General features: G+C 41.4%; 1 protein-coding gene across 7 annotated transcripts in view; it reads right to left on the bottom strand.

Moving 5' to 3' along the window:
- Window positions 1-14,540, bottom strand: part of EFR3A (EFR3 homolog A) — a 189,976-nt gene that overhangs the window by 151,115 nt on the left and 24,321 nt on the right. Inside the window, exon 4 of one of the 7 annotated variants that reach the window (XM_073330115.1) lies at window positions 14,206-14,369. The exons of 5 other annotated variants lie outside the window; for them this stretch is intronic. The gene's annotated coding sequence lies outside the window, so the exon portion shown is untranslated. Of the gene's footprint in view, window positions 1-5,220; window positions 5,334-14,205; window positions 14,370-14,540 lie in introns of all 7 variants that reach the window. One more of the 7 variants, XM_073330120.1, reaches the window with a different exon arrangement.

Consider the following 14,540-nt stretch of genomic DNA (forward strand, 5'->3'; position numbering starts at 1 on the left):
GGAGAAGGGACCTCTGGTGAGTGTACCTTTTAAAATGCTATACATGGTTTAAAAGCAAGCATGTGAAAGGATTACTTTGCCCTGGCATTTGCGGTTCTCCTAGATGTAGTCCTAAAGCCTTTGCAAAAGGTTTCTGGGGAGGGCAGCCTTATTTCGTCCTTCATGGTAGGACACTATCACTCCAGGCCAGTAACACATATTCGGGAATCACTGTAGAACAAAGCATTGCAGTGTATGTTTGCTGGCATTCAACCAAAATCCGTTCTTTCTCTCTCTGTGTTATCCTCAGGAGAGTGAGATATAATTCATGGTCACCTGGTTGAAATAGGGTGCTTTTCTTCAGGGACACTCAGTATAGCCCATTCCTGCTGGGCTGTTTGCCTGTGGCTGAACAGAAATGTTCCCCGCTGTTAGCCACAGGGAGGGGGGGAAGGTTGAGGGGGTAGTCACGCGGTGGGAGGAGGCAAAATGCGACCTTGTAACGAAAGCACATGTGCTATGTATGTAATGTTAACAGCAAGGTTTACCCTGAAAGAGTGTAGCGACTGTTTTATAAAATGTGTCTTTTTAAATACCGCTGTCCCTTTTTTTTTCTCCACCAGCTGCATGTGTTTCAATGATCACAGGATCTTCTCCTTCCCAGAGGCTAGTGAAGCTTAGAAAGAAAAAAAAACGCACTCGCGATGAAATGCTCTCCGAGCTAATGCTGTCCTCCCACACTGACAGAGCACAGACGAATGTGTGGAGGCAAATAATGTCAGAGTGCAGGAAAGCACAAAATGACCGGGAGGAGAGGTGGAGGGCTGAAGAGAGTAAGTGGCGGGCTGAAGAGAGTAAGTGGCGGGCTGAAGACAGGGCTGAAGCTCAAATGTGGCGGCAGCGTGATGAGAGGAGGCAGGATTCAATGCTGAGGCTGCTGCAGGACCAAACCAGAATGCTCCAGCGTATGGTTGAGCTGCAGCAAAGGCAGCTGGAGCACAGACTGCCACCGCTGCCCCTCTGTAACCAACCGCCCTCCTCCCCAAGTTCCATAGCCTCCACACCCAGACGCCCAAGAACGCGGTGGGGGGGCCTCCGGCCAACCAGCCACTCCACAACAGAGGATTGCCCCAAAAAAAGAAGGCTGTCATTCAATAAATTTTAAAGTTGTAAACTTTTAAAGTGCTGTGCTTAAAGTGCTGTGTGGCATTTTCCTTCCCTCCTCCACCAACCCTCCTGGGATACCTTGGTAGTCATCTCCCTATTTGTGTGATGAATGAATAACGAATGCATGACTGTGAAGCAGCAATGACTTTATTGCCTCTGCAAGCGGTGATTGAAGGGAGGAGGGGAGGGTGGTTAGCTTACAGGGAAGTAGAGTGAACCAAGGGGCGGGGGGTTTCATCAAGGAGAAACAAACAGAACTTTCACACCGTAGCCTGGCCAGTCATGAAACTGGTTTTCAAAGCTTCTCTGATGCGTACCGCGCCCTCCTGAGCTCTTCTAACCGCCCTGGTGTCTGGCTGCGCGTAACCAGCAGCCAGGCGATTTGCCTCAATCTCCCACCCCGCCATAAACGTCTCCCCCTTACTCTCACAGATATTGTGGAGCACACAGCAAGCAGTAATAACAGTGGGAATATTGGTTTCGCTGAGGTCTAAGTGAGTCAGTAAACTGCGCCAGCGCGCCTTTAAACGTCCAAATGCACATTCTACCACCATTCTGCACTTGCTCAGCCTGTAGTTGAACAGCTCCTGACCACTGTCCAGGCTGCCTGTGTACGGCTTCATGAGCCATGGCATTAAGGGGTAGGCTGGGTCCCCAAGGATACATATAGGCATTTCAACATCCCCAACAGTTATTTTCTGGTCTGGGAAGAAAGTCCCTTCCTGCAGCTTTTGAAACAGACCAGAATTCCTGAAGATGCGAGCGTCATGCACCTTTCCCGGCCATCCCACGTTGATGTTGGTGAAACGTCCCTTGTGATCCACCAGAGCTTGCAGCACTATCGAAAAGTACCCCTTGCGGTTTATGTACTCGGCGGCTTGGTGCTCTGGTGCCAAGATAGGGATATGGGTTCCGTCTATAGCCCCACCATAGTTAGGGAATCCCATTGCAGCAAAGCCATCCACTATGACCTGCACATTTCCCAGGGTCACTACCCTTGATATCAGCAGATCTTTGATTGCGTGACCATGATGCATGCATTGGCAGGGCCCATGCTTTCAGAGAAATCTGTGTCCATGTCCTGATCACTCACGGGACCGCGCTGACGTCGCCTCCTCGCCCGGTATCGCGTTGCCATGTTCTGGTGCTGCATATACTGCTGGATAATGCGTGTGGTGGTTGATGTGCTCCTAATTGCCAAAATGAGCTCAGCGGCCTCCATGCTTGCCTTGGTATGGCGTCCGCACAGAAAAAAGGCGCGGAACGATTGTCTGCCGTTGCTCTGACGGAGGGAGGGGCGACTGACGACACGGCTTACAGGGTTGGCTTCAGGGAGCTAAAATCAACAAAGGGTGTGCCTGTACATCAAGGAGTATTTCAGGCAGGACTGCACGGAGGGTTCCAATAAGAAATGGTGCACCAAAGTTATCGTTGTTATTGGAACAAGGAGGTTAGCCTGGCCTCTGATTGATACATGGCTAGATTAACCTCGCTGCGCCTTCTCTGTGACTGACTGCAGTGTGATCTAGACAGGGGAGGAGGAAAATGAGTACAAAACAAATCTGGTCTATTTCTTGTTCTGACCCACTCCATCTATCCTTTACATCTTTGGCTGGCAGCAGACAAAAAAGGCGCGAAATGATTGTCTGCCCTTGCTTTCACGGGAGGAGGGAGGGTGGGAACGGGGTCCTGACGATATGTACCCAGAACCACCCGCGACAATGTTTTAGCCCCATCAGGCATTGGGATATCAACCCAGAATTCCAATGGGCAGCGGAGACTGCGGGAACTGTGGGATAGCTACCCACAGTGCAACGCTCCAGAAGTCGACGCTTGCCTCAGTACTGTGGAAGCGCTCCGCCGAGTTAATGCACTTAATGCACTTAGAGCATTTTCTGTGGGGACACACACACTCGAATATATAAAACCGATTTCAAAAAAACCGACTTCTATAAATTCGACCTAATTTCGTAGTGCAGACATACCCTAAGATGCACCTTGACCACCTTATTAACTTTTATCTTTTTTCTGCACAGGAGATATTCATTGAACCAGTACAGGTACTGGACCTTAGAACTCAATGACTTGAGTCACCAGAACACATACTCCAGATTAGTTTAACTGTTCAGCTATTACATCTAGTACAAAACTATGATGTGTCCTTACCTAAATGCTCATTTAGGGCCCAACTCAAGAAGCCACTTAAACATATATTTACATCTATGCCTCTTCATGGCCATATTTACACAAGTGCTTAAGTCCCACTGACTTCAGTGTAGAATAAAATTTGATTGAAACTATCTGCTTCACCTTTCCCTTCTCTTTCTCGAGGGAAGGGCACAATCAGAAATACAGACCCAAGAGAATGCTGGGTGGTCTGTTTCTTTTGCCCTCAGCAAAAAACCGATACCAACATCACAGTGAAATTCTGTTTCTAGTGAAAGGAAGGATGGTCTGATGTAATCTAGATACCTGCAACTAAGCAGATCAGCTTTCAACCTGAGACAGTGGCCTCCACCATCTCACCTGCTTCAAATCCTGTTTGAACCTGATTCCAGGCCAGATGTGTGTCCTCACAGAATTCCTTCCTAAGTTCCTGACCTTTCTTTGGAGAAGCAAACTGATCTAGGTAGAAGCCTTCTTCCATGACTTCATCTGGACATTGGTCAGAAAGAACTGGTAATTCATGTTACACAGTTGCAGCAACAGGCTGGTAAATAGTATGTCCTGATGAACCCCATTCTGCAGTTCACAATCATGGGGTACCGTACCACAGGTGTGGCCAGTCTTCTAGCTGTGGTTGCCTTCACCACTACGCTCTCACATGGACATGGGGGGATAAGCTGCACTTTTTCCTCAACTGCCTTTGAGACTAGGACAGCTGTGTGAAGGCTCTACCATGATTTCCTCTATTATCTAGTAAAAAATAGGCACAAAGTCACAGCAACCCAACTGAACAAAGGTTCAGTGATGAGATACCTTCAATTTAGAGCTTTTCAGATTTCTGAACTGATTTAAGCTCAAAAATCAATTGCCTTTGACAGCATCTGTAAAGAACCTGGAAAGACAGCACCTTCCTTGGGGAGTTATTGTCCTCTTGTTCCTCAGTAGAAGTATCTGATGTCCAAGTGCTCCAGATCATCTGAATTCAAACAGCAGCCCATAGCAAAAAGACTCACCATACCTAAACTCAAGTAGCTGGAATCATGTAGGGAATGGGGGAGCCTAAAGCATCTTAAAACACTTCCTGAAGTTCCAACTGGCTGATTCAAGAGGCCCGGGGAATGCAATCTTCAAAGCTCCAAGGTACTAGCTTAAAGAATGAACGTGACTGAGCATGGAAGAGCTGCCAGGCACCAACAACCAGTGGCATCTGAACGCCAAGGCATGCACCAAATCACCACGGGAATCTATCAAAGCACTCAAGTGAAAGATTTCAACAATCATACCACACCTGACTGGAAGATACAAAATGAGGAACTGTTAGGGTCTAAAGAAAAGCTGGAGCTATGGCCAATGAGGCAGGCTACTCACTGACCACAGTCAAGAAGGAACTCACTAGAACATTTGAAAGGCAGTATTTATACTCTGCACAGTAGGGCATGTAATGGCCAGTAGGGCATGGCTTGTTCACCACACATCTTCTGCCCTCAAGAATCAAAACCCTCACAACTAGGGATCTGAGATGAAGTGTGGGTCCCACAAAAATGGAATTTATTGAGAAAATGAGGTCTTATTAGTTTGGAGATTTTAAAGATATCTTGTTGACTGAAGAAAGGTTTCCTTAATTAGATTGTATTCCACTACTTCATAGGTTTTAGTGACACTTTTTAAACGGAGAAAGAAAATAAAGCAGAGCTCTAATTATTTTATGGTGCCACCTTGTGAATTTATAGAGTTTGACAATTATGTGGTACTGCTGGGTACAATTTCATTACTCTGCAAGTCTTGATCTATTCAATGTTTAATACCCCTATGCCGTATGCTCTCAGTTCCAAACTTCTGACTAACGCCTTCCATTTGTGACTTCACAGCGTCTCCACAAAAACACACTTCATTACAGACATTCATTACCCAATCTTTCAAGCTCTTGGGTTTCCTGGCTTTCTGGCCACACTTTTGTTTTGCTCTTCAAAACCACAATTCCTCTGGCATTCAATCCTGCTCTCGCTCCCCACCTTCTTAAGCTGTTAAATACAAAATTTTTAAATGGTTGTTTCAAACATTAGATGGACACGTTTTTTGATTCAGTCAATAGCAAAAATTATTCTGTATATAAAAATGATTGATAAAGAATCTAAAACATTATTATTCACCAAACTCAAATGTCTGCAAAGATCAACTACATTGAGATTTTTTTTTTCCAGGTAAGTATATCTGCAATTAACCCAAGAGAAATTTTCAGCTGTTGCAGGAGGGAAAACCTAGTTATTTATACTACTATCATATTCATAGTATTCCAGCACCTAGGAAAACACAAATCTCCAAAAAAACCCAAACATTTTTATCCTAATTTCAATCACCCTGATTCAATTTATCATCATACGCGGGGGAAATCTGTATTTGAATTTGGCTTGCGGGAAATCAACATCCATCCTTGAAATCTCTATATTCCCCGTCACTGTCACAGTCTGCCTTTCCGACAGATATTGTTCAAAGTTGGGCATGTATAAATTGCATCTTACTTCCCATCAGAATTCTAGAATAGACAATTTCTGCCATCATGCTGTCATCTGATAAAGTTTTAAAATGAATAATGATGTAGGTTTAAGTCAAACATAAAAGTGAAGAATTTGTAGCAAAGAAAAATGGTCAATACTGAAAATCTTTTAAGTTGGGAATAATGTTGGGAACAAACAAAATGCTGGGAATAATTAAGAAAGGGATAGATAATAGGACAGAAAATAACATGTTGCCTCTATATAAATCTATGGTACGCCCACATCTTGAATACTGTGTGCAGATGCAGTCACCCCATCTCAAAAAAGATATATTGGAATTGGAAAAGGTTCAGAAACGGGCAACAAAAATTATTAGGGGTATGGAACGGCTTCCGTATGAGGAGAGATTAATAAGACTGGGACTTTTCAGCTTGGAAAAGAGATGGCAAAGGAGGAATATGATTGAGGTCTATAAATCATGAGGTTTAGAGAAAGTGTTGTTTCCTACTTCTCATAACACAAGAACTAGGGGGTCACCAAATGAAATTAATAGGCAGCAGGTTTAAAACAAATGAAAGGAAGTATTGCTTCACACAACACACAGTCAACCTGTGGAACTCCTTGCCAGAGAATGTCGTGAAAGCCAAGACCATAACAGGGTTCAAAAAAAAAGAACTAGATAAATTCATGGAGGATAGGTCCATCAGTGGCTATTAGCCAGGATGGGAAGGAATGGCGTCCCTAGCCTCTGTTTGCCAGAAGCTGAGAATGAGCAAGAGGGGATGGATCACTTGATGATTACCTGTTCTGTTCATTCCCTGTGAAGCACCTAGCACTGGCCACTGTTGGAAGACAGGATACAGGGCTAGATGGACCTTTGGTCTGACCCAGTAGGGCCATTCTTATGTTTTTCAACCAAAAAAATAAAAGTAACTTATCAGCACATACACAGTGCTACCCTTGTGAAGTAAAGCTGTCTAGTGAAAGTAACAGTAAAAGCTTTCTAAAGGTGTATCTTCTGAGCTTTTAAAAATGCAGGTAGTACCTGCCAATGTGTTTGTCAGCTGCCATAAAACTCATGATCATCATCTCTGGGATAAAGATATGGGGATTAATACAAAGATACAACATACATATTTTATCATCTTATTTATATCAGTCCCAAATGCCACCCTGTCACAAACCATAATTAAGAAATTCAGAAAGTTATCGTTTCACAAAGACAAGTTGTTGACAGAAGTTATTGTGTTTCTGACCTTGCTTTATTAAAGTAAGCTAGGCAAGCAATAACCAAACTGGAGTAGGATACACAATATTGCTTCAAGATGTACACTGCCAAGGTTGATTGGTCCAAAATTAGATTTTTCATCATAGCCTCCTTAACTTCAATAAAAAAAAGTTATATGTTTTTCTTACACTTGTCCACTTAATATAGAAAGAACTATCACGCTATAAATAGTAATGACAGGGGCCACAACTTTAAGATGGCTTTTTCATAACTCATGTCAGGAAAATCGGATTATATTTAGTTCTGAGAGAGTGTAATACTCTCTCAAGTACCATGGTCTCTCAAGACTGAAGGATGCCTACTATTACACTGAGTGTAATATAACATTTTTGGGCAATTACACCCAATGAAAGTGTAATATTCCACTCTGTAGTTTCACAAGACTCAGAATGCTTGCTCCTAAATCCCTACTAGGCTGACGTTCCAAGCAGCTTTAATTTTCTACCCTGTGATGTGCTCCCAGCCCACAATCATGTGCCATATCACACATACCCCTTCTTTAACTAAGGCTATCTCTACACTACAATTATTAAACTAGCCAGGTTACACATTTATCTGACACAGTTGCAATAAATATGGTTGAGCTACATCCATCCAGCAGCTTTTTCCACATCAAAACCAAGTGTCAAACTTATGTATCCACATCCACCACCAACACTGACTTCACTGTTTTTACCAGTGCATTCTGGGAAAGTCAGGAAATCAAAGGTCCCCAGCATACATACAAAACAATATGAAAAACATGTGAGGCAACGTATCCATGCATGGGACACAGAACGAGGAGGAGAGAGGACCACTCAGTCTGGTGATACAGACATGAGATGTTGTGCAGATAGCATCCTCTAAACAGATCTGACCTGATTACAGGACAGCTTTGTGAGAGCCTAGACTACTGGATGGGAAACATTAACATCCAGAGTTACTGTTCAACAAATATAACACAAAAACACCACATCTGGAACCAACTAATGCCACCAACAAGTTAAAAACCTGGTAAAACTGTTCGGGTGTACAAGGGGCCTTAGACCAGACTTGCACTTGAGATATAGCCATACAAGAAAGCATAGTTATTCCTTGTTACAAACACATACAGAGTAGACAGGATCTTATCCACGATCTTACCTGTGTTTTATAACCTGGGTAAATCTAAACGTTTCTCTGGAAACATTTCAAAGATTTACCTGTGTTATGAAACTTATTAACTTCCAATCTATTTTGCATATTGGAACATTGTTTTGGGTAGGGAACAATCTAGGTATAACTGTCAGAAAACCAGAAGTGTATCTGTAGCACGGAAATGCTTAAGTGCAGTCTCAGCAACAAACATTTACTCATTTTTCACATAGTAATCTTCCCCACATACGGGCAGCTTGCTCTCCCCATACACCTTATACTTTCCAAAATCAGGAGGAGGAAAACCTAATTTTACATAGCCACAAATAAGAGGCTAGATCCATCTCTGCTTGACATTAAAAATAAACGCTATAATCAAGATTTTCAGAAATAACTAAGGATTTTGGCACCTAGCTTGAGACAAATTAAGATCCCAGTTCAGCAAGATACTTAAACGTATGCCTAACTTTAAGCATCTGAGTAGTTTATGCTTTAAGTTAGTGATGTAATCAAGGAAAAAGAGGGACATAAGTGACTTGATGAATTTAGACCTTAGTATGTCTCAACTGGAGCACCCAAAAAATTGAGCCACAAACCACTAGTCACTTTTGAAGATCTTGGCTTAAACTTTTACTTTCAAGTTTCACACAATATCCATGCAAACATTTTCTAATTGTATGCAATCTTTGACACAGTTACTACATGGCTGAAGATACAAAGGAACCATTTTTTCATAACAGATGAGTAGAAGGTGATGATTTACATAAGAACTACCATACTGGTCACACCAATGGTCCATCTAGCCCAGTAGCCTGTCTCCAACACTGGCCAGTACAGACGCTTCAGTGGGAGTGTATAGAACAGGGCAGTTTAAGTGATCCACTCCTCCTCCCCTCCCCAGCTACTAGCAGTCAGAGGAAGTCCCTGATCATGGCGTTGTATCCCTGACCATCTTGGCTAGTAGCCATTGCTGGACCTATCCTCCTTGAACTTATCTAGTTCTTATCTAAATTGTATCTAATTATACTTTTGGTCATCACAATACCCCATGGCAATGAGTTCCACAAGTTAACTATGTTCTGTGGATAAAAAAAATACTCCGTCTTGTTTGTATTAAACCTGCTGCCTATTAATTTGTGTGACAACGACTGCCTGTTAGCATTAACAATTACTGTACCTTCAAAGAACAAGCTGACATCAGTAAGGTGAAATTTTAATAGTGTTTTAGGAGGAAAAGTATTAATTTCTGAGGGAAAATATATGAATTAACTTACATTTGAGGCTGTTCAATATATGACAATGTACAGGAATACATTTTTAGTCTGATTTACAATTACATTTTGAGAACTGATTTTTTAATCACTATTTATGCTGGGATGAAATATGAAGTTCTTTACTCTTGATTTGAATGTGTTTTCATACATAATGCAAGATTTGAGGTCTACCTACAATTTTTACTTTCAAGTGCGTGGGTTTTGTAAAGTGATGGGTAAACTATGCTGTTATACAGCAACCTTAACTAGTTTTGGAATTAATAATGTTTTAAGAATACTTTTTCTTCTACAGATAAATGAAGACATTATTTAAACTGTTTTTTAAAAATGTCAAATGGACAAGACAGGTTTTTAATTTAATAAAGAGTAAACTGTGCAGTCTAAACTAATAAGGACTTGCACATCCCACCCTCACTCAAGCCCCAGTCCAGCAAAGCACTCAATAATCAGCATGTGCTTAAACAGTTCGCTGGATTAGGGCCTAAAAGCACCTGTGCCAACATACACACATTCACTACATAGCTAAATTATTCAGACAGAATAGTTAGATGGGGAGGGCTCTGAGTTATTACAGAGAATTCTTTCCCAGGAATCTGTTGGGCAGGTCTTGCCCACATGCTCAGGATCTAACTGATCACCATATTTGGGGTTGGGAAGGAATTCTCCTTCAGGTCAGATTGGCAGAGACCCTGGGAGTTTTTTGCCTTCCTCTGCAGCATGGGGCATGGTCACTTGCATGTTTAAACTAGTGTCAACGGTGAATTTTACGTAACTTGAAGTCTTTAAACCATGATTTGAAAACTTCAGTAACTCAGTCTATAATGCTGGTAAAAAGTGCTAACTGGCTTAGGCCATGTCTACACTACCACTTACGTTGGCAATACTTACGCTGCTCAGGGATGTGAAAAAAAACACACATGCCCCTGAAGCAACATAAATTTTGCCAGCATAAGTGGTAGCGTGCACAGCACTATGTTGGCAGGACAGCTTCTCCCACTTACATAGCTACCACCACTCGTGTAGATGGTTTTATTATGTCGATGGGAAAGCTCTCTCCTGTGAGCATATAGCAGCTACATGAGCCATTTTACAGCAACGCAACTGCATCAGTGCTGCTGTGCTGATATAAGCTAGTAGTATAGACATGGCCTGAGGAGATTCAAATTTTTTCCCCTATCGAGGAATTCTCACTTTAAAACTTTCCCCAGCAGAGGTTCACAACAAAAAGTTTCTGTCACCATGCTTCTTTCTCCATTAGCTTTCATGGCAAAAAAAACTGGGTCTTGTTTTCACACAAAGTAATCTTTCACTATATGTGCTCATAAAACTTCCTCTTCAAGAACTAATTACAAAAATCTACCTAGATTTTAAATATTAAGGTTCAATTATTTTGTTGGGAATCTCATGAGACAAACTTTATACACGGACTGTAAGCACTGCAGGACTAGCATGTCTTATATTAATAAGCAAAAAAACTTAATCAGTTAGGGTGACTACAAATCCACAAAAGTAAAATTAAAAGTTAAGCCACACATCTTTACCATTACAACAACTGTACATCACAGAACATACACTGCAACCTTAACTCTGTCCCCTTTTTGCACAACCTGTTTACCAGATTCCTTTCCCTATCCTCAGCCACTAGTAGTTATGGATGTCTGATATACAGTAATGGATATTGGGAGAGTGTAGTTTGGTAATGGGGTATGTACAGAGGGATCGTCAGAGAGGGTGACTGACGACTGGCAATCCCAAGAGGGCAGGGTTAAGGCTGCTGTATCATCTGTCTTCAGTAGTTCTTTCTAAGCTGCAACCAAGGTATTGCAGGACATGCCAATGCACACACAGCACCCAGACCTACCCCCCAGCGAAGTCAGTAGCAAAACATGACGTGAGTGAGAATATGACTGGGTCAATAATTAAATATATATCATAATACTACTGCTTACTATGCATAAAATTCTGTTTTTATTCTTAGCTCGTATTCCCACCCTTCTCTTTACTCCCATTTGCCTGTTTCAGTCACCAGCTGCATTGTCAAATTCAAGCCCCAATTTTGCTTACAGCCATAGACTATCAGTTCTCTTTGGACAGCAGACTTTTTACTACGTTTCTATACAGCACCTACCACAAAGTGGCTTTAACCCTCCTCTGGGCCCCCAAGTTGCTATTGTGTGAGAAATTAACAAACAAGAATTAAGGTTAGTGACAGTTCAGGTTGCACCAAAACCCATCCTACCCACTCAAACCCTTGTATGTTCATACTTTTATACTTTCAAGTTAACAAAAGTTTCCAGTATTCCTTACCATCTTTACATTGATTACAATACTGTTAAAACTTCCTCCAAAAGGCATTCACTTCCATCTCCAACCCATATCAGACAGCAATACATAACCCAACTTTATTCAGTTCACTGTCATGCAAAACTCAGTGACCCCAGCCTCTTGCATCAACAGTTTGACACATTTGTCACATGCTTTTGGAACTTATTTTGCTTTCACACTGCTGATGTTACTGTTGAGGTTTCACTTTAGAGGGCAAATTTGATGAAGTTGGGTATGTATTGCTTTTTGGTATCTGTTGGACACAGAAGTGAAAGCCATATAAAGTTCTAGATACTAACAACATTGTAAATAATGAGAAGATGGAAAGAAACAGGAGTTTTCCCCCTTATCTTATTTCCCTGCTTTTAAGGTTTTGAGTGCCTACGTGTGTCTTAATGCAGCCTTAACTGTCACTGAACATAGTCTTTGTTTCCTGATTATAAGTAAGTATGGCTAAAACCTAGAAAAGGCATTCTCTACTCAATATACTTTAATATTACGCTCAATACACAGAAAAAAGAAAATCTAAATTGCAACACTACATTAAAAAATGCAATGTTTCACAGAGTTTGGCCATAATCTGGTATGGAAATTTTGTGTTGTTCAAAGGATTGTTTAATTTTTGTAAAATGCTTTGAAAATGAAAGTTAAACCTTTGGTACTACTCATTTCAAATAAGAGAGCACAGTCTACTGTTTATCGCATGGGATTTATGATCAGGAGTTCTGGGTTTTATTTCCAGCAAGACTTACTGTGCATCCCTGACAAGCAACAGCCTCTCTGTACCTCATTTCCCTATCCAGGGAACTGGAGATATGCTCTCTCATAAGGGTGTTGTGAGGCTTTAAATACTTTGTTCCAGATTGCTAAAGTTAGGCACATATAATTATTTACATATGCATAATGTATGGAAATACCCAATGTTCCAGACAAATATATTTATATATATACACATCACCTGATAGAGTCTTAATTTGCCTTGTGAGAGCAACAGGCCATGTGCACAGGTAGATACATGATTTATACACAAGATTTAGGTACGCACAAATGATTGTACATGTCCAATAGAAGCCACGTTTTCAGAGTAGTAGAAAGAGAGAGCCTGAGACCTGAGGCCTGATATAAGGGCCTAGTGCAAGGCCTAAGGCCCAATCTAAAGTCAGGCCCTATCCTGTTACAAAGCAGATGCCTGCTTGCAGGTTCCCTGTCCAATACATGAACTTGGCAAAATAGGGCTAGCATTGCAAAAGCAAGCACCCCTAGGCATTAAGATCGCTCTCCTGTCGATTCCGGTACTCCACCGGAACAAAAAGCGTAAGGTAAGTCAATGGGAGAGTTTCTCCCGTCGACCCAGTGCAGTGTAGACTCTGCAGTAAGTCGCCCTATGCTACATCGACTCCAGTTACATTATTCTGGTGGCTGAACTGAGAACCTTGATCTCCTGAGTCCTAGACCAGTGCTAGAACAGTACATCATCTTCATGACACCACAAGCTAATTTTTTCCCTTGCATTTGGTGTTCTACAAAGTGGGCTTTGGCAGCCATATCTGAGGTCCAGGGAGCAAAGATCAGGTTTTTCCTTCTTCAGGGGTTAGCTCTAAACAAATAGTGCAGACTCTTAATTACCATATGGAACATGTTCAAGTGGATTTAAATGGGAAGACTGTAAAAAGAGTATGGGAAATCAGTTAGGGCTCAGACTGTTTCCAGAACATCAAATATTCAACATTTACTGTAAATTTAGATCATTTCTAAGTGTTTAAAGATTGATAAATATTGAAGTGTTAATCCTTATGAAAGCAGTAGTTATTGGTACTACAGTGTACTGTCTATAGATTTAATGTTCTGGAGTTATGTTTATTTTCAAAAGCATAGGACACTCATAAGGTGACAGCAAGACAATCTCCACTATATATATTTCTAAATTTTCTCAGTACAAATTAGTTTTAATAGGATTTATTAGTAGTTTAATCAGGTACTGCTTTACTGATTAAAAAAAGGTGTTGCCTTTTTTTATGAAAAATATTGCAGTAGGTACAAAACATTTGCAACAGGCTCACAAAATAAAGTAATATTCCATTAACAGAGAATTTTAATTGGGACATGCCTTTCAGATATCACAGTTGGAGGCTAGTTTGGATTTTAAATGGCTTTCCATCTTTCAAAAATATTCTTTGTGGTTTATTTATGATTTCCTATACTCCCAGCAAGCCACGAGTTACCTTTTCATATGAATTTTTCTTCCACAGGAAAAGTCTGTATAATACTGCATAATTTTTTAAGGTGGCACAGCTTCAGTCACTCCCTTATCACTTTTATTTTATCCAAAGGTAGGATCATACTTGAAAGCAACACTTATGATGTGCTAAACCAACTTGACTTAAACCAAAAACCTCACATTCAGTCCGGCACAGCCTTCTCCATGCTGCTGGGCACCAGCTGCAGGACTACTGTGAGCAAAAGACTAGTCTCCTTCCTGTCCATTCCATTGCCACATACCACAGCAGCCCCCAGGTACTGTGAAGAACAACTGCAGTGGAAGTCCTGCTCAGCTCCTGCAGCCTGGGGATGAAGCATTTTCAGTCACTCTGGAGAATGATACATGTACAGTCCGGTCCGCATATAGGGACACAGCATGCTCAGTGCAGATAGAATCTTTTGAAAATTTAGCTGCCAGTCTCTAACAAACTTCGACTGAACGTGTACAAACTGATTTATAAAAGCAGCTTATAA

The sequence above is a fragment of the Lepidochelys kempii genome, chromosome 2 (genome assembly GCF_965140265.1).
Source record: "Lepidochelys kempii isolate rLepKem1 chromosome 2, rLepKem1.hap2, whole genome shotgun sequence".
Classification (NCBI taxonomy): Eukaryota; Metazoa; Chordata; order Testudines; family Cheloniidae; genus Lepidochelys; species Lepidochelys kempii.